Below are 22,291 nucleotides of genomic sequence, written 5' to 3'. Positions count from 1 at the left end.
AAATAGTCAAATTCTAGGTCCACCCAACGGACCCCAAGAAGATAGCATCTATTAGAGCTCAACTGAACCCAACAGTTGACACCGCACTACGAGAATTCCTGCACGAAAACTAGGACGTATTCGCCTGGCACCCTTTAGATATGCCAGGGATCCCACGCGAGCTGGCTAAACATAGCCTCAATATATTAAAGGGATTTAAACCGGTTTAGCAAACACTGCGGTGCTTTTCCGAACCCAAGCAACAAGCCATGGGGGAGGAGCTGGCCAAACTCATCGAGGCCGGATTCATTAGAGAAATCAAACATCCGGAGTGGCTGGCAAACCTGGTGATGGTACCAAAGAAGGACAAATCCTGGCGCCTGTGTGTCGATTTCAAAGACCTCAACAAGACTTGCCCTAAGGATCCCTTCCCCCTACCCCACATTGATCAAATCATCGACACCACCACAAGACACGACTCACTGTGTTTCCTTGATGCATATTCCGGATACCATCAAATCAAAATGAAGGAGTCCGATCAAGCCGCAAAAACATTTATCACCCCATATGGGCCATTCTGCTTCAACACCGTGCCCTTTGGGCTCAAGAACGCCGGTGCCATATACCAACGCACGATTGAAACATGCCTGGAGAAACAGATCGACAAAATGGTAGAAGCTTACGTCGATGACGTCATCATCAAAACTAGGCATGTCGAAACACTAATAGACGACTTATGTCTTACATTCGGCAACCTCCGGGCGTATGACATTAAGGTCAACCCAGAAAAGTGCGTCTTCGGCATCCCCACTGGAAAACTGCTGGGCTTCATCGTTTCCAATAGAGGAACCGAAGCAAATCCAGCTAAAATCCGAGCTCTGTCACAGTTGGCTACGCCAACAGACCTCAAACAGGTCCAAAAGCTGGCTGCATGCATAGCAGCGCTAAGCCGCTTTATCTCCAAATTAGGAGAAAAGGCACTACCACTCTATCGCCTCTTACGGTGCACTAATAACTTCGAATGGACAGACGCGGCGACCGCCGGACTGGAGGAAATAAAGGCCCTCCTAGCAAGCAACCCAATCCTGGCCGCACCAAACATTGGCGAGCCCATGTTGTTATACATATCGGCAACACATCAGGTGGTGAGCGCCGTGCTCGTCGTCGAACGAGAACAAGACGGACACAAATTTCTGCTCCAAAAACTAGTATACAACATGTCAACTGTCCTCACACCGTGCAAATCCCGGTACCCCCACTACCAAAGGATAGCATACGCGGTCTTCATGGCATCCCACACGCTACGACACTACTTCCAGGAGTGTTAAATCACGGTGGCTTTTGAGGTCCCACTCAATGACGTAATAAACAACCGCGATGCCACGGGACCGATCGCCAAATGGGCCATAGAGCTACTTCCATTCGACATAACATACAAGCCACGACGAGCCATCAAATCCCAAGTACTAGCCGACTTCATCGCCGAATGGACAGAGGCCGAACTCCCTAAAGAGTACAACACATATTCCAATTGGGTTATGTATTTTGATGGCTCCAAAATGTTGGTAGGGCTGGCAGCGAGAGTCGTGTTATACTCCCCCACTAGAGACGTCGTCTAGTATGTACTCCAGATATTATACGCAGACTCTAACAACGCAGCCGAATACGAGGCCCTACTGCATGGTCTACGAATGGCCGTATCCATGGGCATACAACGCCTGGAGGTGCACGGGGACTCGAACCTCGCCATATCTCAAATAAATGGCGACTTTGACGCCAAAGATCCAAAGATGGCAGCTTATTGTAATGCCATATTAAAAATGTCGGCTCGCTTCGAGGGGCTTGAATTTCATCACATCGCCCAAGAAAGTAACCAAGCGGCGGACGTCCTTGCTCGCATCGGAGCTAAGCATGACCCTGTCCCATCCAACATCTTCTTGGAAAGGCTTTTCAAGCCATCTGTGGTGTGGCAAGGGGAGGGCAGCAACAATAGTCCAGATCCAAATACAACTCCAAATCCCGAACACACCGATAGTATCGGTGGCTCAGCCACCGAAGAAACACCGTCGGCCCATCTCATTATGGCAGTAATTGCTCCATGGACCGAACCTTTCTTGGCCTACATTAATAGGAAGGAGCTCCCCGAAGACCAGAATGAGGCTCGCCGCATTGTCCGGTGCTCGAAGGCCTACATGGTTCACGACGGAGAGCCTTACAAGAAAAGTACCACCGGAGTACTTCAAAGATGTATCTTCGAAGAAGAGGGGCGGCAGCTTCTAGCGGAAATTCACGCCTGTCTTGGTGGACACCACGCTGCAGCTCGGGCTCTTGTTAGCAAACCCTTCTGTACTAGGTTTTATTGGCCGACAGCCCGAGCAGACGCACATGACCTCGTCCAACGCCACGTCGGATGCCAACTCTTCACCAACCAAAGCCATATGCCCCCAACTGCCTTACAGACTATCCCATCACTTGGCCTTTCGCAGTCTGGGGACTGGATATGGTTGGACCCCTTAATGGGGGAAGCCATAAGAAGAAATATCTGCTGGTTATGGTGGACAAATTCACTAAGTGGATAGAGGCTAAACCGGTCAAAACGGCTGAGTCCGGGCCGGTGATAGACTTCATATCCGGTGTTGTGCACCGTTATGGTGTCCCACACAGCATCATCACCGACAACGGCTCTAATTTCACAGCCGACGAGGTAAAAACCTGGTATACTTATCTAGGTATTAAACTCAATTACGCCTCCGTCTACCCCCCACAAACCAACGGTCAAGTCGAACGAGCGAATGGTCTTATTATGAGCGGCATTAAGCCCAGACTAGTGCGGTCTTTGAAAGAATCAGACAAGCACTAGGTTGAGGAGCTCGACTCCGTACTCTGGGGACTGCGGACCACGCCCAACCATACTACCGGATACACACCTTTCTTCATGGTGTATGGCGTAGAGGCCGTATTGCCCTGCGATATTATTCACGACTCACCTCGAGTGCGTATGTACGAAGAGAGAGAAGCTGAGCTTAATCGGCAGGACAGCCTAGATGCCCTGGAGGAGGAACACGATGTCGCAAAAGCCCGTTCAACATTTTACCAACAGCAGGCTCGAAGATATCAAAGCAGAGAAGTATGGGCCAAGACTTACAACGTTGGCGAACTCATTCTGCGCCTGCCGGAGAAGAAAAAGGACGAACTCAAGCCCAAATGGGAGGGTCCCTTCATAATTGACGAAGTTCTCACCAAAGGAGCATACCGTCTTCGTGATGCATCAGACAATCGCCTCGAGTCGAACCCCTGGAACGCGGCCAGATTTCAAAGATTCTATGACTAGCCCCAAACCCCTTGTTCGTCTCCTCCTCCCCTGTAGTTTCCATTATTTTTCCTCTCTTTTCTGATTACTTTCTTCTTTCTCGCTTTAACGCTTTGGTACGGCTAGACCGCACACCATTGACACATACATATCTAAATATGTACGTCACTTGTACCTGGGGGCTTCTTGGACAGAGGTTCTTGTCATTCCTTGAGCATTAAGCTCCTCACTGTCGGATTTCGGGTTTCGACAGACCCTTGAGGTTCGAACAGTGGGGTGCGCGCGGAGATTTCACCTCCTACCTACCTACCTCCCCGCCTTGCTAGGATCTAAACTATGGAAAGGACAACACAAGAGACACAGAGTTTATACTGGTTCGGGCCACCATTGTGGTGTAATACCCTACTCTAGTGTGTGGTGTGGTGGATTGCCTCTTGGGCTGATGATGATGAACAATACAAGGAAGAGCAGCCTCGCGAGGGTCTGCTCTTGGCTGGGGCGATGAACTGCTGGGAGGAGCTCAGTCACCTTTCTCTCTCTCTCTCTCTCTCTCTCTCTCTCTCTCTCTCTCTTTCTGATCTTCTCTATCCTTCCAAACCCTCGGCCCCCTTTGCTCTGTGGGTGGCTGGTCCTATTTATAGAGGCCCTGGTCCTCTTCCCAAATATCGAGCGAGAAGGGAGCCAACAATGGCGGGCTAATTTGAAGGGGGACAGCTAGTACTAGCTACCCTGACAAAAGTAGTCTTCGCCTGCGCAAAGCTCTGGTGATGACGCCGTCTTGGTCTCGTAGTCCAAGGTGACCTCTGTCTCGTAGGTGACCTCTGTCTCGTAGTCCTCCTGGTCTTGGTCTCGTTGCACCGAAATGGCAACCTTTGCCTGATGCCTCTGTACTCCGCGGCTGCGCTTGCCCCCCTTTGCACCAAAGATGAAGGGCGGACACTACGCAGGCTGGCACCCGCCTGGCGCCCCCGGTCGTCATGGCTTGCGTCATGGGCACCTCGTGAGATACCCCGCCTTGATCTCTCTGCCTCCTCATGAGCCAGCCTGACGAGGCCGCGCCTGAGGAAGCTCCGTGTCGTCCGCCCCACGAGGCTTGGCCCCTCGTGAGGGTCTTGTTTGTGTTGGTGAAGATGGGCCGCACTGGGCCCCCCTTTGAGCTACACCGCAGGCCGCAGGCAGGCAACTATGGGGACCCCCGTTCCCAGAACGCCGACAGTAGCCCCCGGGCCCGAGGTGCGCCCGGACTTGGCCGTGCAGGGAGGCGGAAGGGCAAGAGCGAAGCGCCGCGGGCCCTAACAGCCTGCGGCCTTGGGCGCCGCGTGGCGGTTGATTGGACGTGGGCGTCTCCACTTCCCCATGGCGCCTCGGCAACTGCACGGATTGGACAAGTCCCTGCATGCCAAGCGGGTCATAATTACCTGCGATCGTGGGGGCCGTTGGTTGGCCATCGCCAGTTATAAGTATGGACCGGAACGCGCCCTTCCAGTTCATCCCTCCTTGCTTCTCCTTTTCTTCATGGCCCCGTCAAGGAGGTTCTCGGCCGCAGAGAAGGGGAAGGCTAGCCAGGTTGGGCCCGCCTCTACCCCACCCAAGCGCGGCCGAGGGCGCCCTCGCAAACATCCTGTGGCCACCGCGGTGGCTCCCCGCGGCCGTGGAGGCGACCTTCAGCACAGCGACGGGCGGATTGCTGCGGCCGGGGGGCGCGCTCCGGCTGCGTGTCCCCGTAGGCCGCGCTTTCGCGCTGCTGAAGTGCTGCCGGAGTTCGTCGTGTGGTCGGCGGGGCCAACCAGCACCCGGCTTCCACTTCCTCGCTTCCTCCTTGGCGAGCTCCCGGCCGGCGCCCCGGGCGGCCTCTGGCTCCAGGCCGACGGCTGCTGCAGCCGGGCCTCATGGATCTCACTGGAGGTCTCCGCGGCCGGGAGCCTGTTCCTGGCCCGCAGTTGGCAGACGTTTGCCCGCGCGCGTGGCCTGAGCCGTCGGTGCACCCTACACTTCAAGTTCGACGGCGATGCCACCCTCTATGTGAGGGTGTTTGGGAAGATGGTCGCCGCGCAGGGTGTTTCCCGAGGGTGACGACTGCGGCTGGGAACCAGCTCCGGCGATGATGGAGAGGGCAACGCTCGCGCGGCCGGCGATGCTCAGGGTTCCTCAAGCTTCTCCGGTTCTTCTTCAGGCGGCGGCTCTTCTAGCGGTGGCCGCGGTTAGCCTCCACGCCATCGTATCTGCTTGGGGGGTGGCAACGTGTCCGCCCGTCGTTGCGCCTTGGTGAAGCGCGAGAGGGAGTCCGCCTAAGCTCCGGAGGCAGCTCGGGCCTTCACTGCGGGCTGGTGTGAGGCGAGCTGCACCAGATTTGTTCTTTATTTTCCTTTTTCCTACGTAACAAAGACAATAGTGTGGAGCCCCGCGGGGGCGTGCTTGGGTTATTGCTGTTAATCATCGTTCTGCTTTCGTTACCGTACATTCTGGCTACGTGCCCGAGCGTGGATAGTTCCCGGCCCCGGCCGCGGGGAGCTGACCGACCCAGGCCCTTTGTTTGTGTCGCGGTGCCCGTGGGGCACGGACTGGAGGGGTGATCCTGTAAGGGGCCCAGTTCGCGAACTCTTTGGATGACTAGGGTAGGAACACTCGCGAGGGCACTCAGCTGCCCCTCCCTCGCGAGGCCTTGCACAAGAGAAATCGAGGCAGGAGAGCAAAAAGTCGAAGAACCATAAGCCAAAGATGGCAACAACTTCAATAAAACTTCGAATGAGAGGGAACAAGCCAACCACGGAAAGCAAATGAAAAGCCGCTCCCGGCACCTAATCTAGTCTTCGACGTCTTCTCACCATCGCGGAGCTAAGTGCTGCCACTGGGCGTGGGAGGGAGCCCCAGGGCCTAAGGCCGGCGCTCCTGAGACTCCGGGGCGTGTATAGCCCCAACTCATTATTACGTGAGAGTGTCACGGGCGGCGAGCTTCACAGGCATTGGCATTCTTCACAGGCTCTGGGCCTTTTCCAAAACGCGATAGCTTCACAGGCTCCGGGCCTTTTCCAAAACGCGATAGCTTCACAGGCATTCGCCTTCTTCACAGGCTCCGGGCCTTTTCCAAAACGCGATAGCTTCACAGGCATTCGCCTTCTTCACAGGCTCCGGGCCTTTTCCAAAACGCGATAGCTTCACAGGCATTCGCCTTCTTCACAGGCTCCGGGCCTTTTCCAAAACGCGATAGCTTCACAGGCATTCGCCTTCTTCACAGGCTCCGGGCCTTTTTAGGGGTAGAACCTTCGGAGGTGCTGGATGTTCCATGCATTCTGGACTGGCACCCCCTCCTGAGTCTCCAAGCGCGCGGAGCCGGGCCTGGAAACATGAACAACTTTGAACGGGCCCTCCCACATGGGAGAGAGCTTGTGTAGCCCGTCCCTGGAGAGAACCCGCCTGAGCACGAGGTCTCCTACCTCGAGGGTCCTGGGGCGGATATTGCGGCAGTGATATCGCCGCAGCGCTTGTTGGTACCTAGCCGCTCGTAGCGCGACTTCTCAGCGACGTTCCTCCCCCAGCACGAGGTCCATCCCCCGCATGGCGTCCTGCTGCGCCTCGTCAAACGCCAGGACCCGCGCGGAGCGACGTCTGACCTCGTGAGGGAGAACCGCTTCGGCTCCGTAGACCAGGAAGAACAGGGTCTCTCTAGTCGGCTTGGTCGCGGTTGTGTGGATGGACCACAACACAGACTGAAGCTTGTCATACCAACCTCTGCCGCAGGCCTCCAGCTTCTTCTTGAACATCCTGGTCTTGAGGCCCCTCAGGACCTCCGCGTTGGCTCGCTCGGCCTGGCCGTTGCTTCGGGGGTGCGCCACCGAAGCATATCATATCTGCATTCCAAGGTTAGCACAGTATGTTTTGAAGAGGTTACTGGTGAACTGCGAACCGTTGTCTGTGATGATGCGATTCAGCACCCCGAATCGGCTCACGATGCCCTTGATGAACTTGACCGCGGAACCCGCGGGAATGGTGCGGACAGCCTCTACTTCAGCCCACTTGGTGAACTTGTCCATGGCGACGTAGAGGTAGCGGTAGCCCCCGGGCGCCCGAGGAAACGGGCCCAAGATGTCCAGCCCCCAGACTGCGAATGGCCACGAGAGGGGTATAGTCTGCAAACCTCCTGCTGGCTGATGGATCTACTTGGCGTGGAACTGGCAGGCCTCACAAGCTTTCACTAGTTCGATGGCGTCATTGAGCGCGGTGGGCCAATAAAACCCACTGCAGAACGCCTTGCCGACGAGGGTCCGTGATGATGAATGATGTCCACAGTCTCCGCCGTGTATATCTTCTAGCAGTTCCTTCACTTGCTCCCTGGAGATGCAGCGCAGGGATACATCATTTGGCCGCTTCCGGTATAGCTCTCCATCCTTGATGCAGTATGCCGTGGCCTGGCGTGCCACTCGCTCCGCTTCCTCCTCCTTCTCCGGCAGGGTCCCTTGCGTTAGGTAAGTCCGGAGCTCCGCGATCCAACATCCCTCCTGAGGTTCCATTGTCAGGAGTAGGCATGCTCCTGAGGCCGGGCCACAGGCCGGAGCCCCTGAGGCAGGTGGCTGGGGGAGCTCCTCCCAGGGCTGAGCCGTGTTCGGTAATGACGGCAGGGCTGATGGCTTGAAGAGCCGCTCCTTGAAAACGCCAGGCTCCTGAGTTAACCGCCTGGACGCCCGTTTGGCGATGTCATCGGCCTCCTGATTGGTGCCACGGGGCACATGCTGCAACTCCAGCCCCCAGAACTGCTTCTCCATCTTGCAGACCTCCGCTAGGTAGGCTTCCATGTGCTCATCCTTCGGCTCGTACACCTTGTTGGAGAAATTGACAAGGAGCCGGGAATCGCCCTTGATGGTGAGGCGTTTCCCCCCCAGGGCAGCCGCGGCCTTCAAGCCCGCTATTAAACCTTCATACTCCGCTATGTTGTTGGAGACCTTCTCACATTGCTGGAAACAGAGCTGCATGGCGTAATAGAGCTTGTCCTGAGCGAGTGATATAAGCACCGCCCCAGCCCCAGCGCCATGCCTGGAGAATGCCCCATCGAAGCACATGACCCAGCCTTCTGGCGCCTCGCTTCCCGGGGATAGGGACCGATCCTCGTCGGCCTTGAGGCCTGGCGCCTCCGTCCACTCTGCCACAAAATCCGCCAACGCTGCTCCCTTGATGACTCTGGTCATGCTGAATTCGAGCTGAAACGCTTGCAGTTCTATGTTCCACTCAGCGACCCTTCCAGCTGAATTAGGACTCCTAAGCACTCTCTCCAGGGGGTATGACAAGACGACCTTGATGGGGTGACCCTGAAAATAGTGCCGCAGCTTGCGCAAGGCCACCAGTAGCGCGAGGATGAGTTTCTGAGGCATGGGGTATCGTGCCCTTGCATCCCGCAACATCGTGCTAACGAAGTACACTGGGTGCTCAACAAGGTGGAGTGCATCAGTGCTGGTGGCTCCCTTCGGAGACCGTGGCGTCTCTTGAGGCAATGAGGCCTCCTGAGACTGGCCATCTGGAAGAGGGGCCTCTTCCGCCTGTGGTGCGCCTCTTTGCGGCGGCTGATCCTCCTCAGCCGCGGTGGCGGTTTCTGTAGGCCTTCCTTGTCCCTGTTCTGCCTTGTCCCGGGCTGCTGCCGCGGTTTTGATTCGGCGCTCCTCTCTGACTGCCACCAAGGCTGCGCTGGCGGAGTAGGGAGTGGCGGCGAGGTAAAGCACCAGGGGCTCTTGAGGGCGCGGAGCCACCATGACCGATGGGCTGGTTAGGTATCTCTTGAGATCCTGGAATGCCTTGTCGGCCTCTTCAGTCCACTCGAAGGGCCCCTTTTTCTTCATTAGCTGGAAGAAAGGCAGTGCTCGTTCCCCCAACTTGGAGATGAAGCGCCCTAGCGCGGTCACGCGCCCCGTGAGCTTCTGCATTTCTCTGAGGGTCTTTGGCGGGCTCATGTCTTCCACCGCCTTGACCTTCTCCGGGTTAGCCTCGATGCCTCGGTGGGACATGAGAAAACCCAAGAGCTTGCCCGAGGGGACTCCGAACACACACCTCTCTGGGTTGAGCCGTAGGTTCACTGCGTTGAGGCTCGCGAAGGTTTCCTCCAAGTCTTGTATCAAGGTCCTGGCCTCCCGAGACTTTACCACAATGTCATTGACGTAAGCTTCAACATTCTTCCCGAGCTGCGGGCCCAAGGTGATGTGCATCAGCCGGTGGAAGGTCGCCCCTGCGTTACACAGCCCGAATGGCATGCATGTGTAGCAGTACACCCCACACGGGGTTAGGAAGGCTGTCTTCTCGACGTCTTCTACCACCATCTTGATCTGGTGATACCCAGAGAAGGCATCCAAGAAGCATAATAGGTCGCATTCCGCAGTGGAATCGACGATCTGGTTGATGCGGGGGAGCGGGAACGGATCTTGTGGGCATGCTTTGTTGAGGTTGGTGAAGTCGACGCACATGCGCTCCTTCCCTCCCTTCTTTGGCACAACGACAGGGTTGGCCAACCAATCCAGGTATCAGACCTCGCGAATGACCCTAGCGGCTTCTAACTTGCGGGTCTCTTGGATGATGAAGGCCTGCTTTTCTCGGACTGCCGCCTGGCCTTCTGCTTCACAGGACACACGTTGGGGCACACGTTGAGGTGATGCTCGATTACACTCCTAGGGATCCCTGCCAACTGGTCAGGCTCCCAAGCGAATACCTTCTTGTTTGCGTGCAGGAACCCGACCAGGGCCTCCTCCTGCTCGGGTTTGAGGTGGGCGCCTATGGTGAAAGTGGCGTTGGTGGACCCGTCCTCATCGACGGGTATCTGCTTGGTTTCTGCCGTGTCTTGGGTGAACAACTGTTTCTTCTTGGCGGGTGCAGCCCCCTTGGGCGTGGGGGTCTCCAAGTCGGCGGGCTGTGCCGACGCCGCCGTCTTGAAGGCGAGCTTGAGCACCCGCAGCGCGTCCCCGGTGTCCCCGTGCATAGTGAGGACACCGCTACTCCCGGGCATCTTCATGAGGTTATACACCGGGTGCATCGCGGCCATGAACTGGGCTAGTGCTGGGTAGCCAAGGATGGCGTTGTAGGGGAGGCCGATGGGGGCGATGTCGAAGTCGACTAGCTCCGTGCGGAAGTTGTCGTAGGTGCCGAAGGTTACTGGGAGCCGGATCTGTCCCAAGGAACTGGACGACTTGCCCCCAACGCCTGAGAAGGGCCGGCTGGGTTGCAGCCGCTCCAGGGGTATGCAGAGGAGGTTGAAGGCCTCGACCGAGAGCATGCTGAGGCCCGCGCCGCCATTAATGAGGGTTCTGGTGACGGCCACCTTGCAGATGGTGGGGGTGCACAGCATGGGGAGCGCACCCGAGCAGGCCAAGTTGGTGGGATGGTCCTCCGAGCTGAAGGTCAGGCCGGTCTCGGGCGCCGCTCGGTCCAGGGGAGCCCCCTGCCGCGTGGAAGCGGCGCTGACCCGGCGGATGAACGGCTTGACGTGGTGACTTGTAGGAGGCACCTGTGAGCCGCCCAAGAGGGCCGCGACGACCGGGGGTGTTGGTGCAGCGCAATGGGCGGGGGAGAGGTTGCGGGGCTCCATGGGCGCGCGGGACAAAGAACCAGCTGGGGCGAGCGAGGGAGTTGCGGTGCGGCCGTCTTGCCGCACAGACGGATGCTGGGACGATGCTTGCTGCTCATCCCCCACTGGGCCGGTGGCGGCATTGACGGCAGGTGACGGGGAATGGCAAGGACGCCCGCCGACAGGGGCCGTCTGGGCGGCGCGGGAAGCAAGCGCGGCCCGGCGCTCGGCGCGGGCCCGACGAGCGCCAGACATGGGCGTGATGGTCGGAGGAGAACGGGGTGGTGGAAGACGAATCCCAGCGCACCCCTACCTGGCGCGCCAAATGTCGGATTTCGGGTTCCGGTAGACCCTTGAGGTTCGAACACTGGGGTGCGCGCGGAGATTTCGCCTTCTACCTACCTACCTCCCCGCCTTGCTAGGATCTAAACTATGGAAAGGACAACACAAGAGACACAGAGTTTATACTGGTTCGGGCCACCATTGTGGTGTAATACCCTACTCCAGTGTGTGGTGTGGTGGATTGCCTCTTGGGCTAATGATGATGAACAATACAAGGAAGAACACCCTCGCGAGGGTCTGCTCTTGGCTGGGGCGATGAACTGTTGGGAGGAGCTCAGTCACCTTTCTCTCTCTCTCTCTTCCTGATCTTCTCTATCCTTCCAAACCCTCGGCCCCCCTTTGCTCTGTGGGTGGCTGGTCCTATTTATAGAGGCCCTAGTCCTCTTCCCAAATATCGAGCGGGAAGGGAGCCAACAATGGTGGGCTAATTTGAAGGGGGACAGCTAGTACTAGCTACCCTGATAAAAGTAGTCTTCGCCTGCGCAAAGCTCTGGTGATGACGCCGTCTTGGGCTCCACAGTGACCTCCATCTTGTAGTCCTCCTGGTCTTGGTCTTGTTGCACCGAAATGGCAACCTTTGCCTGATGCCTCGGTACTCCGCGGCTGCGCTTGCCCCCCTTTGCACCAAAGAGGAAGGGAGGACACTGTGCGGGCTAGCACCCGCCTGGCGCCCCCGGTCGTCATGGCTTGCATCACGGGCACCTCGTGAGATACCCTGCCTTGATCTCTCCGCCTCCTCGTGAGCCATCCTGACGAGGCCGCGCCTGAGGAAGCTATGTGTCGTCCGCCCCGCGAGGCTTGGCCCCTCGCGAGGGTCTTGGGTTTGTGTTGGTGAAGATGGGCCGCGCTGGGCCCCCCTTTGAGACATGCCGCAGGCCGCAGGCAGGCAAGTCTGGGGACCCCCGTTCCCAAAACGCCGACACTCACATATGAGTTTTTCCATATGTACCTTTTCTTTGGCTCTATATGCATCGATATGACTTAAGTTTTGGCCAAGCTGGGTTGCCTGGCTCCTGTGCTTATGCCCTACATTCCCATTAGTTCGCTAGGGCATAAAGGGAGCACCTCTGCGATTGTTATTGCCGGGTCATCCGGATGTGTACCTCAGACTGGGTGAAGCCGTAAGCTAGCGTTCTTAAGGGAATATTCGGTCGATGAATTAAAGATGTTTTCTAAACTCACTCCATTGTGCACCCCCAGAAGTTATACAAATTGTGGTGCTCGCATCACAATTCGGACATGTACATTAAATGCATGCACACCCAGGGAAAGGAACCCTTAACGGAACTATTCTGTCTGGAAGATATTTCTTACGATACCAATGTAATATAACATAGCTAGCCGTATACAACTTGTCTGTTCAAGCAACTATGACCCGTACACTTAGTTTTCCAAGGCATACCCCGGCCTATTCAGCCGCGACGGTATTCGGAAACACTCCGCACCTTCGGGTCCGGAGGTTGACGCGAAAAGGTCTACCATGACAAATCTATACGTACTAATAAAGCAAGGTGTGTTTTGTCAATTTTTTCATCCGTTCACCATCAAAAATATATTTTTTATACCCGAGGTGGTACTAAATTTTTGTGGTCTAGCTGCTAGAAAAGAACAAAAGAGTTTTGTCCAGAAATTTGTACGTGGCCGCACGCGCTAAGGCCCAAAAATGCCCCACATTTATATCCTTCGCATGCTGCTGGGGAACCTTATTTGTCGCACAGAGCGACATATAGTTGGAGATTCCCATCTGCCGCCCAATGTTGGGCCGGCCCATTTCCTTTTTGGTGTCTTCCTAATTTTCAATTTTTCCTTCCAAGTTATATTTTCCTTTTCCATAAATTTATTTTTCTAATTTTCCCAAATTTTGTTTTTTGTAATAATTTTCGTTAAATCTCAGAATAAACAAAAAAAATTTCAAAAATATTTGGAACTTTAAATTTATATTTCCATTATAATTTTTCTTGAAAATCGAAAAACGTTCTCATTTTTTAAAAAAAATTCCAATTTTTTTCGAGACTTAAAAATAAACTTCAGTTTAAAAATAATATAAATTCGAATAATATATTATTGAAATGTTTACAAATTCATAATAATGTTCGTGATAAAAACACATTTTAAAAATGGGTTTGAAAGTTCAGACAAAATTCCATTTCAAAAAATTGTTCACAACTTCGAAAAATGTCTGTTTCTCTGCCTTAAAAATGGTCCTGTTTTCAAAAAAATATTTCTGGATTTTTTTCCTATTTAAAGTTTTTCCCCTTTTCCAGAAATTAACGCTTTTTCCAAAAAAATGCTCGCATGTTTTTAAAAAAATGTGGATGTCACCACAACCTCGACAAGGAGGTGGACCTGAAGGAAAAAAAGGCATGAGTTGGGTAGTGGGCGCCACTCGGGCCAACCCCACTACTATAAACATCTCACGGACGAAACATGACCAACGAGAACACCACAACTCTTTGCTCTGTCACGCCACTGTTGTGGAGAATGTTTTGATGGACACATCAATTATCTCTCCCGATGCTTCTCGCAAAAAATCTCTCCCGTTGCAACGCACGGGCATATGTGCTAGTGATATACAATTCAGCTAGAGTTCCACATAATGAGGAAAGTACACAGTCACTTGGACTCGAACACTTCCTCCTCTACACCTTCCAACAGGCAGTCTAACTTACAATCATGTTGGGAATATTTGGCGGCCACCTCTACTTGGTCATATACTAAACTAACAGGAATTTCTTCCCCATTTGACCCTAACGGTCCAACCCGAGCCATGTGATTTGGATCCAGCTTGGTATATCGCGTTTTCACCATGGCCCAGGCCTCTCGCGCGCCCTCTCGGTAGGTCGATCTCTTCCATAGTCGGATGTGCCGCCGCGCTCCCTTGAACAGCTCTACAAGCTCCTCCATACTTCCTGGAGGGGAGGCAGAGGGCCATAAGGCCTTGGCAACGCTCCGCATGGCCAGCTGGGCATGTTCGTGCACTTGCGACAGTCTTTGCAGCAGATCACTTGATTATCCGCACACCTCCTCTTCAGGATGGCCTGTCAATATACCTGCAAACATGACTATATTAGTCCCATTTATCTCTGAACTACTTTAAAAATAGTTCAGACACATACTGAATATGCCACCCCGCAGCTTCTTGCTCTCCTCCACGGAATCAGCTAGCTGGGCTCGAACATCTTTCAATTCTTCACCCAATGTAGTGTTGGAATCCTGTAGCTTGTTTTTCTTGTCCCTAACGCGATTTAGCACACGCTCTCCTGCAGCGTGTTGCCTTTTCGCCTCTTTTTCTCCCTCTTGGGTGATCTTCAACTTCTCTTCAAGTTGATCAGACGACCCTATTATGCGATCAGTGGCAGAATTAGCATAGTTGGTATATAATTATTGTTCCTCGGTAGAGGGGAACACTACCAGAAGACGAGTTCTTGATGTTTTCCAGTTCGGCAATAGCAGCATTTAGCTACGCCCGGCACTCCTCCAGCTCCTGGGCTAGCAAGCAATTCTTCTCTGTAAGGTCTTGGTCGTACAACGATCCTTAAATCAGTTGTGCCAACTGCTTTCAGTCTCGAGGGCTACGGGCATATGGTTATCCTTTTTTGACAAAAAAACTTACCTGCACATCTGTCAGATATTGCTTCATGGCTCTTCTAAGCCCATCTCGAGCAGCTCGGATGTATGCGTCGCCCGAGCTAAAGGCATTAAAAGCCTCCTCTGAGAACTTGGGGTCTCGCAAGACAGCCCGGCAGCGCCGATGGTTCATGGCACTCTCTACCTCCGAGTTGGTAACGGCCATATTTTCCTAACCCTCGGCCGAAGGGCAGTCTGGCGCTGTTCCTGCACCAGCCCCAGTCTCCCCGATTGTACCTAAATTGTTGGGAACACCACCGACCGGATCCCCAGACACAATTCGGTGAACCTTCTTCCTGTAACCAACCAAACACACGAGTCACAGTCGGATGCGACTGCTGAAAAGCATGTTTATCCATACCTCCTCGATGAAGGCCTGACCGTGTCTTCACCCTCCTTCCTCTTCGAAGGCTTGCCCGACGCGGGAGCTGATCTCTTCGAAATTGCTGAACATCTCCCCTGTGAAGCACGATATAGTGCGGTGGGTGAGGCAGAATAAGAGCACTCTTTTAGAGAAGGTGTTTCTTAATTACTTACATGTGAAGAAGGAAGAAGGCCAGGGTAGTCAGCGGTGATGGCCACTTATGTGCCGTCATAGCTTGTCTGGTAAAACACTCCCCCCGCAAGAGCCACGAATATGTCCGGATCCTCTTCAAACCTAGGTTCTAGCTCCCGATTGTGGATCTCCGGCTGTGGAGCAGGACTATGAAGTCCTTCGGTGACCTTTCGACAGTGCTTTCATAACAAACAGACTTGAAATTTATCAGAAGTAATCCGGAAGGGGAATGAATGGAATAGAGGGGTCGAAGCTTACCCAACTGGGAGGATCAGACATAGAATACCCATCTCTGCGCTTAATGCGAAGAAACTCCTCTTCCTCCCCTTTAAACTGCTCGGCCAATATTTTGGCCAGAGCGGAGGGGGTATCTGGACCCTTCCCGCCATAGCGGGAGGCATCACCCTCTCCATTGTAGTGCCACATGGGCAGCCCTCTGTATTGTAGCGGCTAAACCCCTCGCACTATGGAGGTCGCCATTACCCCGATTATTGTGAGTACGGACTGAGCGAGCGTCTTTATCTTGCTCATAAGCTTGCAAACTTCTACACTGTCATCCTCTTCAAGACTACAATGCCAACTGTGGCATTTCTTCAGCGGAACGCTCGAAAATTCTGGAAGACCCTTTCGAACCGGGTCAGGAAGCATGACGTCCTCAATATAGAACCATTCGGAAATCCATTCTTCGGATGCCTTCCTGGTGTGCCGGACAGATACCCAGTATCGGTGATACGACATACTTCGGCTCCGCCCACTTCAAATATTGACCCCTCATGATTACGCGGGATAAGACAGAACAACTTCCTCCACAGCTCGAAATGAGCCTCGATAGCCAGGAATAGTTTGCATAAAGCGACGTAACCCGCAATGTGTAGAATGGAGGCAGGGGTGAAGTTGTGCAGCTGGAGGCCATAGTATTCCAAAAGCCCTCGGAGGAACGGATGAATGGGGAATCCAATGCCCCTTAGTAGGTAGGGGACAAAACATACTCGCTCTCCCCCAGATGGTTTGGGGAAGTCCTCTATCTGTATCTCACCGTCGAAGGAATCTAGCCCCGCTCGAACAGAAACTAGATCTGCGGGGGGAAGAAATCCCTGCATCTGCAGCTTCGTCAATTGACTGTGGGATACTGAACACCTCTCTCACCGGCCTTTCTCTGGGCTGGAACGGGTGGAGGAGCTGGGGGCACTAGCCATGCTGGTATGGTTTCTCCTAAGCAGTTTCCGGGGATTTCCTCTGCGTGGTGTTGTGGTTCTAAGTCTGACAGTAATGTAGGGGGGTAAGTATGGAGAGGCAAGATCTTAGCTATGGAGAAGTTGTAAGCACACGAGGTTTACGAGTTCAGACCCTTCTCAGAGGAAGTAATAGCCCTACGTCTCGGAGCCCGGAGGCGGTCGACTGGATTATGTGTGTATGGTTTACAGGGGTGCGAACCCTTTACACTCAGGAGGGGGGTGGCTTATATAGAGTTCGCCGGACCCCTCCGACCCTCAGTTATGCAGGGTTTTAAATACATTAAGGTCGGGCGTTACTGGTAACGCCCCTAATAAAGTGCTATGATGACCATAAAGGCTACTTAATAACCGATCGTTAGCATGCGGATTGCTTTTAGGTCTCCTGGCCGTCGAGTGGTTTGGTCTTGGTCGAGTGATCGCTTCTTGGTCGAGTGTCTTCGAGTCTGTCGAGTGGAACACCTCCAAGTCGATTGAAAGGTGATTTCTTCTAGAGATGTCCTTGAGTAGGGCAGTTTGGGCAGGTCCATGACCCTACCCTAGGTACATAGCTTCGTCATTAGCCCCCGAATGGATCGAGGTTTGAGTGGGGAAGGAGTTGAGAATTTTCCCGACTCATTTTTCATGCCCTGGGCATATCTAGTTTTGGATCAATGAATCCTGAGTGATGACAGCAACTTCCTTTTCAGTCGCCTTGATCCATTCTTAGCTTTTTGTCGAGTGGGTTTGTTTACTTGAAAGGCTCCGAGTGACGGTGCGGAGGAGATCTTCGGTCTGACAAGTTGTTCTGCTGCCCGCAGATTTCACGGGATCCGAATTTTGGGAAGCGCGCGGGACGGGGGAGGCCGCAGTAATCGGATGGGATAGAGCGGAGCCGCCTCGATCCCCGCGCCACCTTTTTTGCCACGTATCACGCGCGCGATCGTTACGGGATTTGACAGGGCCCCCCGGGCCTACCAGTCAGCCACTCGGAAGCGGCCTCATATAAGGCATCGGACCGGGGTCTCTTCGAATGGTGCGTCCCCATTATCTCTTCTCCTCTTCACGCTCCCTCGCTGCGCTCGCTCTCGCTCCAGCGCCACCGCTCCGTACACGTTTCGCCGGCGACGATGGGGAAGGAGAAGACGACGGCTCTAGAGCGGGCGAAGAAGGCAACGACGAGGTCGAAGGGGAAGGCGACCAGTCGGGGCGGATCCTCCTCGCGGACCGGCCTGCCGAAGGGCTGGATCCAGGGCGACTAGATCCGCTCAACGATCACCCAAGAAGACCTCGACGACCTAGCCGAAGGAGGGCTGATCCCCTATGAATCGGTGTGGCTCCCGGGGAAGGAATCTGAGCCGCAACCTCGGGAGGGTGAGCGCGTTCTCCTTGCCACCCACGTCGACCGTGGATTTTCCTTGCCTCCTCACCCTTTATTTCGGGGATTTCTGAACTTCTTTGGGGCACAACTCCACCACTTTACTCCCAACACAATCGTTTATCTCGCCGCTTTTGTTTCTTTGTGTGAGAATTTCCTGGGTTGTCGGCCTCAATGGGGCCTTTTCAAGCACATTTTCACTTGTCGCTCCCAGACGGTGAAAAAAGCTAATCCGAGTGACGAGAGGACTCAAGTGATTCTGATGTGTGGGGGTCTTGGTGTCCAGATGAGAGGGAAAAGCTCCTTTCCGGCCATGATTCTTCCCGACTCAGTTCGCGGATGGCAGTCGACTTGGTTTTACTGCAAAGACCAGTCGACGCCAGGGCAGTCGACCGGCCTCCCTCCTTTCACCATGGACCGAGTGAGGAAACCCTCCCCTTTGAAGGTGCTCCCGGAGGAGAAGGCGCAGGTGAGGGTGCTGGTAGAGCGAGTGGTCCAGCTTATCCGTGATGGGGTCACCGGTATGGATCTCTTGGAGGTCTTCCTTCAGCGGCGCATCCAGCCTCTTCATGCCCAAGACCATCCGATGTGGATGTATTCGGGTCTTGAAGACTCCACTCGGATTCACCCGGTGGAGCTCGATGACGACACACTAGAGAAGTGGCTGTCGGGCATGACCGGAAACAAGGACAACCCCAGGGGAGCCAGGAGAGTTCCTCCACTCGACTAGTCTCATGTACCAGAGAAGGTCTGATTCTGAGTTTTTGTTTGTAATCTGAATTCACTCGCGCAGCTGCCCATACTGAGTCGACTGACTTTGTTCTTCCTGCTTTCTTTCAGGCCATTATTGAAATGTATTCAATGCCCAATGGAGAGCAAGAGCAGGACCCGGAAGGAGAAGCGAGTGGCGGCGACAGCGGCGAATGGGAGTCTGACGGTAGGGGAGACAAAGAAAGCGACGATCCAAGTGGCGAACAAGAAGTCGAGTCGCCTCCTCGCAGGGAGAGGCGGTCCAAACTTGACCAAGAACGACCGAGCGCCCATGAAAAGGCGATTGCTCAAGCTGGTCAGTCTTCAAAGCGTCCTCGGACCTCTTCGCCAACTCCTACTGAAAAAGTGTCGAAGCATCCCAAAGTCGCAGAGCCGAAGCTTCGGAAGGCGTTGCCGAAGATTAAGATTGACATCCCCATCGCTTCCGCGTGAGTGTCTCCCTTCATATTTACTCGATGCTCTGTGCTGTTTGTTTTTCTTATTTTAACCGGACGAACTTTGGAACTGTCAGCGCTGCTACTTCCGGGACCTCAGCTTACAGGGACGATGATGAGGTGATGGAGGATGCGGTCACTTCTAATCTGGGTATGATTTCTGCCATATTGTCTTTATTTTGGTCGATTCAACTGCAATGTGTACCATTGGGTGATGTGATTTTGTCAGTTGAACTTTGAACAGCCTCTAACATTATTGACCTCCCTGATGATGATGATGAAGAGCCCGAGAGGCCTTTGACGAGGAAAAATAGGCAAGCTCCTGCGAGCGAGGTGCCACAATTGACGCCGAGGGCGGAGCCAGACGTTCAGGATGCTGGCAATGCCAATCGGGGTTCTGTTACCTTCAACGTGCCATTGTCGAGTGCTTTATCTTCCTCGTCGACTGCTCAGGCCCCTGTCGATCCGCCTTCAGTTTTTGCGACCCATCATGTCCCAGAGGACGAGGTGAATGCTTCCAGGGAAGCCATACGCCAGGCGGGCATTATGATGGAGAAGATGAAGACGGTGCGGGACGCCAGCCAAGCCGCCTACGATGCTAGCTCGACTCTCCAGAGCAACGTTCAGGTTAGTTGGTCGCCGCCTGTTCTGTTAGGATATGCTATCTGAAGACTCTTTCCGAAAATCTTTGCATCTGTACACCCACTGGGTGTGTCGATTGAATTTTTGAACTAGTGGGGGCACGCTAAGTGCACCCACTAGGTGTAGTCCCCGAGACTACGGTGGACTGCTGGCAGTCGACTGTAGTCTTTGCATTTTTGTCGAGTGTAAACCAAACTGGTAGTTTGTCTCTTCCACTTGATCTGGTCGAGTGGGATCAGAACCGGTGGGGGCACGCCAAGTGCACCCACTCGGTGTAGTCCCCGAGACCGCGGTCGACTATTGGCAGTCGACTGTGGTCTGAGTTCTACTTTCTCTCCCCTTTTTTTACTCCCTACACTCGACTCCGGCGGGCCGGTCGAGTGGGATCAGAACCTATGGGGGCACGCAAAGTGCACCCACTGGGTGTAGTCCCCGAGACTATGGTGGACTGCGGGCAGTCGACCGTAGTCTTAGTACTTATTGTCTTTGTCATTTTTCGCTGTAAAATAACTTCTCCCCTTTGATTTCTGAAATCTTGTGATCTTGGAGCTCGCTTTGCTGACTTGGAGAAATAGCAGATTCAACTGAACCTTGACTTGGAGCTGGCCAAGACAGAGCTCCAAAAGGTCAAGGACGACGCCACTGGTAAGACGAGTTTGTCGACTGGTCTGTCTTAGGCTTGAGTACCCTTCTGCTATTTCTGAATCAATCATCATTTCTTTGCAGAAAAACTGAGAGAAGCTCTGGCGAAGAAGGATCAGGATCTGGCTGCTGCTCGAAAGGAGGCTGACTACAGGACCGCTCTGGCTGAACAGAAACTAGCTTTGGTCGGCCAGTTGGAAGAAGAGAATACCAAGCTAAAATCTGCTCTGAACGAAGCCAACAAGGAGTGCTCGCGCTGGAAGAAAGAGAACCTCAACCTGGGCGAGAAGATGGAAGGCATCGCTCACAGGAGGGACGATCTGGAGAGCTACCTGAGGAGCCTTGCCAAGAAGTTGTTCATCAAGCTTGAAGGTGCACATTTTGTTCCGACTGATTTTTTTTGTGTCGACTCAGTGTATGAAAATTGACTAATTCTTGGATTGTGAATGCAGAGTTTTGCCAAAACTTCGAGGAGGAGACTGGGCGGATCGAACCAGGTTTGGATCCAATCAATTCTCCCATGAAAGATGAAACTGCCATGAATCTGCTTCGATTGGAATCCCGCATCGACGGTGCCGTGGACTACTTGGCTCGATTGAAGGTCGCCATGTCGCGGATTGACCCAGCACTTTGGCCAGAGGCAACGCTCCAAAATGATCTTGAGTCCCTGATGACTCGACTCAATGAAATCCCTGACCGAGTGAAGGAGTGGAAGAAGTCTTCTGCCCGGTGTGGCGCTGATGTGGCTTTGTCTTTGGTTCGCGTCCATTGTAAGGAAGTGCGACAAGATAAGCTGGCTGCAATCAAGGTCGCCAACACCCAGAAGCATGACTTCCGATCTTTTATGGAGACTTTCATCGCTGCAGCCACTCGGATCGCCGACAGCGTTGATTTAGACGAGTTCGTCGAGCCTACTAGTCCTCCTCCCATGGAGTGAACAAACTTTTATGCCTCACCTTAAATTTTCCTTGGAATTCCGAGTGGTTTTTGTAACCGTTAAACTCTTTCGGGCTGAATGCCTGAGCACTTCGATCCGTGGTCCAGAACCTTTAGGATTTATCTGAACTTGGTTTATCGTTGAATATCTTTATGAATTCCCTGCTAAGTGAACATGTTCTTTATTCGAGACAACTTTTGTATCTGTAGCGCAGCTCCGAAGGAGAAGGAAGCAGTCGACCCGTGCCTTGTTGCCCTTGCGGGTCGGCGACGGAGTGCGCATTGTATTTGTGGCGAAGCTCCTCAAGAGAAGGTGGCAGTCGACCCGCACCTCGTTACTGTAGAGTGGGACGGAGCGCACATTGTATTTGTGGCAAAGCTCCCCAAGAGAAGGTGGCAGTCGACCCACACCTCGTTATTGCAGAGTGGGATGGAGCGCACATTGTATTTGTGGCGAAGCTCCCCAGGAGAAGGTGGCAGTCGACCCGCACCTCATTACTGCAGAGTGGGATGGAGCGCACATTGTATTTGTGGCGAAGCTCCCCAGTCGAAGGTGGCAGTCGACCTGCACTTCGTCATTCTTGAGGACTAAGATGTGTTTAGTACTTAGGCGAGTACTGGACAACAGCTAAGCCCCCGAGTGGGAGGTTTGCTCTCCACTCGGTAGGATTTTCTCCAACTTAGGCGAGTATTGGACTGCAGCTAAGCCCCCGAGTGGGAGGTTTGCTCACCACTCGGTAGGATTTTCAAATACTTAGGCGAGTACTGGACTGCAGCTAAGCCCCCGAGTGGGAGGTTTGCTCACCACTCGGTAGGATTTTCAAATACTTAGGCGAGTACTGGACTGCAGCTAAGCCCCCGAGTGGGAGGTTTGCTCACCACTCGGTAGGATTTTCAAATACTTAGGCGAGTACTGGACTGCAGCT

Source organism: Triticum dicoccoides, chromosome 3A (assembly GCF_002162155.2).
Source record: "Triticum dicoccoides isolate Atlit2015 ecotype Zavitan chromosome 3A, WEW_v2.0, whole genome shotgun sequence".
In the NCBI taxonomy this organism is placed as follows: domain Eukaryota; kingdom Viridiplantae; phylum Streptophyta; class Magnoliopsida; order Poales; family Poaceae; genus Triticum; species Triticum dicoccoides.
This window is presented reverse-complemented; position numbering follows the sequence as displayed.